The sequence below is a fragment of the Magallana gigas genome, chromosome 5 (assembly GCF_963853765.1).
Source record: "Magallana gigas chromosome 5, xbMagGiga1.1, whole genome shotgun sequence".
In the NCBI taxonomy this organism is placed as follows: Eukaryota; Metazoa; Mollusca; class Bivalvia; order Ostreida; family Ostreidae; genus Magallana; species Magallana gigas.
The window spans coordinates 37,072,534-37,077,752 of NC_088857.1; the positions used below are offsets into that span (position 1 = coordinate 37,072,534).

General features: G+C 37.7%; 1 pseudogene; it reads right to left on the minus strand.

Annotated features, from left to right (window-relative positions):
• Window positions 1–3,846: 3,846 nt before the first annotated feature.
• LOC117681715 (VID27-like protein) lies at window positions 3,847–4,532 on the minus strand (annotated as a pseudogene).
• Window positions 4,533–5,219: the final 687 nt, after the last annotated feature.

Consider the following 5,219-nt stretch of genomic DNA (forward strand, 5'->3'; position numbering starts at 1 on the left):
CTGGGAGCTACAGTGCCTCCCATAGTAAAAAACTGCAATTTACGGCGCACAAAAAATTGCGCTAGTTTTGGACTTTTTATATTCTCAAAACGTAAACTCTGTAATTTTCACCTAAAACTATCTGACTTTCATCGGAAAGGATAAATGTGTTCCATTAACTATTAACAGTGATTTTTCTTCTCGCAAGACACCACGAAACATGTTTTTTCTGTTGATCTGTTGTGACAACATTTTTTTCTCAGAACTCGTCGCTTTACGTCTAGTCCATGTAAAAATCTTTGTATTTTGTACTTTCCGTGGATGAATATGACCGTTTTCATCTCTGCTTCTGTTAAATTTATTTGTAATGTCACTTAACACACGTCCCCTGTTTTTTTTTGTTTGACGAACGAGCCGGTTTTGATCCCACTGTGAAATTTCGGAAGGACGTCCGCTTCTTTTCGCTTTGTTAAGCTCCACCATATTTAGTTTTTTTTTCCAAATTGATCTGATTGTAGATTCCGATATTCCCAATAAATTTTCAATTTTAGATGGCTTCTAACCCTCTAACTTCATCTCCACAAACAATTTTATCAAATCGTTTGGCAGTTCTTTCAATTTTTGTTATGATGAGTGATATGTTTGTTTACGATTATACAAGAATACAGACGACGGAAGTTTATTTATTACGTCACTTTTTAGCAAGAGACAACTCTATGAAAGTTTCACTGCATAAACTGGCATTAATCAGAAAAAAATTTCCCTTTTTACGAACATATCGCATATCGATGACGTCGCCATTTTGAAAAATCGCGAATACTTTTATTATACTGGGGAGGTGTGTTGGAATGCAGGTAAGTATTGATATCTTATCAACAGGGTTTCGCATTAAAAATCTACAGTTTATTTCAATATTAATACTTAACTGCGTCATTCATTTACAACTAGAGGTACTGTGAGCAAGCTCACAATTGATACCCCCCGCTAAGATAAAAATCATAATGCGTGTATTTTTCCAATTATAGAAAATATTGGATGAATCTATTTCACCGTCCATTTTCTATAAATAACAACTGCTCTATTTTTTTTAAACTGTTGGTCATAAGCAATATTTGTGTGAGGAAAGAACATTCAATGCTTCTCCATAAGAAAGATAATTACCGGACACGAATTTTGAACATTTTCTGCCAGTGACCTTGACCTTACCCAAATGACCTTGGGTCAAGGTCATGACACACCCTTTGGTCCTAAGCAACATTTGTGTGAAGTTAAAACTTCCAGTGATTCTCCATAAGAAAGATATGGACCGGACACAAATTTTGCACTTTTTCTGCCAGTGACCTTGACCTTGCCCAAATGACCTTGGGTCAAGGTCATAACACACCCTTAGGTCATAAGCAACCTTTGTGTGAAGTAAGAACTTCCAATGATTCTCCATTAGAAAGATATGGACCGGACACGAATTTTGTATTTTTTCTGCCAGTGACCTTGACCTTGCCAGAATGACCTTGGGTCAAGGTCATGACACTCTTAGGTCATAAGCAATTTTTGTGTGAAGTAAGAACTTCCAATAATTCTTCATAAGAAAGATATGGACCGGACACGAATTTTGTATATATTTTTTTTTTCTGCGTGACCTTGACCTTGCCCGAATGACCTTGGGTCAAGGTCATGACAGACCCTTAGGTCATAAGCAATCTTTGTGTGAAGTAAGAACTTCCAATGTTTCTCCATAAGAAAGATATGGACCGGACACGATTGCACAGACAGACGGACGGACAGACAGACGGACAGACGGACAAGGTGATTCCTATATACCCCCCCCCCCAAACTTCGTTTGGGGGGGGGGGTATAATAAATAGAATTTGCAGAATAAAAGACAAAGAAGGAGGGTAGTTTTTAAGTCAATATAACAAACACTCACCCACTGCTTATTTCCTCCTCTTTATTTTAACCCAGTAACTGTCTTCAACACAGAAGCTGTCGTCTGAGCCCACACCCATCAGGCAAAAGGCAGTAAACGTTGTTTTTGAAGCCCAGTGTGCTGCCTGAATAATTCTAGGAAGCATTGAACAAGGCCCATGAAGTTGCAATTACTTTTAATGACATGTTTCCAATTGCTCAAATGGAGGTTTACATAAAGCTAACAAAACCAAAGGCAAGTCCCGTTTAGGATATAGAGGTTCAACACATGGGTTACTGTTAAAAATGCCTTTTATCAAACTTGATAGGTCTGTATTAGAACTGACAGATCCGCATGAATTGTAGCTAATGCTCCATTGAAATATCTCCCAAACCAACATCACAGTTGAAAGGCCTTTGTCCCCTCTTCCCTGTTGAAATCTAACACAACTGTCGCATCTCGATAGAACTTTGCTTTTCAACAATGTGCTCCCGAAATGAATCAGAGCTAACTGAACAGCCCTCATTTCGAATCAGTTTAAGTAACAACTGCTCTTCTGAAAACTCTAGGTGTCTGAAATCAGAAGATCGTTTAGAAGGGCTGCCCAGCCGTGTGATGAAGCATCTGTCGACAAGTTCACATTGTGTGGTTGGCCCTCTTGTAACGACACAACCCGAAAAATGTTTTCCGGTTGTTTTCACCTTTCCAAGTGTCGAAGTAATGCTTCTTTCATTGGAAGAGATTGCGTTAAACTGTCTTTAAGTGGGCGTCAAAAAGACATCAGGTAAAACTGTATTGGGCGCATATGTTATCTGGACAAAGGGGTTAAATCGAGGCCATCAATCCCTAGAGTCGTAAAATTTTCTGAGCTATAACACACTTCATTTCTGATATTATAGTAATCTTTTCTACGATTTATTTGTATCTCTCATCTGAAGGAAAAACAAGGCCCATCCGTGTGTTTAACACTGACTTCAGATAAAGTACTTGTGATGGGTTCATGTTCGACTTCAGAACGTTGACAAGTAGACCTAACTTCTGAATTAACTGAAAGATTCGTCTAACTGCCACAACAGTAATGTCCTGTCTTGATTCCTGATCAGCAAATCGTCCAAATACATAAACAATTGAATCTCTCTCTTTCTTAGAAACTCCCGATAATTGCCATCAGTTTGGTAAAAATTCTTGGCGCTATGGCCAACCCGAATACCATTGCCTTGATTTGGTAATGCTGAACCTGCCAACAAATCTCAGAAATCAGCGGTGTGCAGGACATATGGCTTTGTGAAGGTAAGCATTCTTCAGACCTAGAGAAAGTGCACAGTCTCTTAGAAACATGGCTTGCACTACACTTCCCTTCCTAATATCTCCATTTTGAAATGGGGCATATCTTCATGTAGGTAAGTATTCAGAACTCTGAGGTTCAGTATTGGTCCAAATCTTCCATCCTTCTTAGGAACTAGGTAGAAAGTGCTGTAAAATCCTTGACGTCTGACGGGTTGTATAACATTTTTTCTAATAAGCTTTTAACCTCTCCTGATAAATTGTTGCTTCATTATTGCAGTTCGTGCTCCGCTGTCTGCGGACAAACGTTTTGAACTGAAGATGTAAACCTTTCTGGTACATCACTGGTACTTCTTTTCAAATGTCTACAAAATTTCCTAATCTTGCCCCTATCTGGGGGATTCTGATGTCTTACAGGGGTAGACACTAACATTAAAGGCTTAGTTGTCTGCAGGGCTATCAAATTTTAATTACTACTAGCCCTGTCTCTCGTTTAGTAGCCCATCAGCCGAAGGCTGATGGCTGAGTCGCCAGCAGCAGGGGGGTTCGGTTGGCCACCCCAGGAAACTTTTGAAAATAAACATGCAAAATCCTGCATTCTGTCTGTTTTTTAATGGAAACTTGTCACTTAATTAAATACAAAGTATTTCTCCTTTAATGAAAGATAAAAATTTCACAAAGGCAAGCATATTACTTAAAAAGAATTTTGCCTAATAAAAAGTACCAATACCAAGATTTCTTTCATTTCTTTTAAGTCAGTAGTGCATTATGTCAAGAAACATCTTGTATGTTTTATTTTGTATGCTGATTAAGTCCTGTTGACGCATGCTATTATCTGGGTCAGAGTCATTTTCACCTTCCTCTTCTGTTTCTTCTTCTTCTTCTTCTTCTTCTTCTTCTTCTTCTTCTTCATGCACTTCCGGAATTTTTATGGGTCTCTGTAAACATTAAATAGGGTGCAATAAAGGTTCTGATTATCATCTTCAAGACTTGTCTTAAATATTTTTGTGACATGCAGCTACTCAAAACCTGTGTACCTTCATTCATCTTTATCGTAAGGTCTTCTGCTCCTCTCTCCAGAAGACATCCACAAGTTCATGCTTTGTAATGGATCAAAGGATTCAATATCCTTTGATTCAGTTGAAACCATCATAAAATCTGATAGATTTTTTTTTTGCCCCAATCGACTCCTCCAGTCGGTCTTTACCATTTTTATGCTAAAAAACCCCCCGAAACAAATGGCAATAGCATTTAAATTAATAAATAACTGCAAAATGTTTCAATTAAAATAAAATCAAACTGACTAACCATAAAAATCCCCCTCTGCCTCTACTGATGATGCTGGTAGAGTTAGCAAATAATCCATCAGTTAAAATAGATTGGGAAAGGATTCTCCATATATCGTAAATAGGTTGGACAAAGCACTTGTCTTCATATTTTGGTTCCTAATCAAAGAAATGATACAGGACATCACTCAGATATGAATTCCTGGCCTATGCAGTAACATTTCATGATCATTAAATGTTTGTTTTTTTTAAGAAGTGTCAACTACCAGATATTTCTAAATTTGATCTCATGACATATATAAACACATATGTACATATCCAAGTATAAACAGATGTGTGTGTATATTCCTCTTAGAGACCAACCTTGCTATAAGTTCAGTTTTGAACCTAGTCCACTCATCCTCTATAGCAAAGGGTTCCACAGAGGTACAGCAAGAGCGATGCCGTGGCAGTTATGGAAACTAATTCTCTGATGTATTCATCTCCAGTATCTTAAAGGAAAATATTCAAACAAATTTTCTGGCCATTTCCTTAAAGAGAAGACTGCATACACTGAATAAATCTAAATCTTCAGTAATATATCTTAATTTTCTCAATCAGGTAGTCAATAACTGTTTTTAACCGGGTTTTCCGAAGGAAAAATCCGGTTATTAAAATTTTGAAAATGGCTGGCGGGCGGCTGCCAAAAGGGTACCCTCATTGTACGGATAACTCCTCCTACAGTTTTCAAGATAGGAAATTGTTGTTTTGCAGATCAATTGTACATA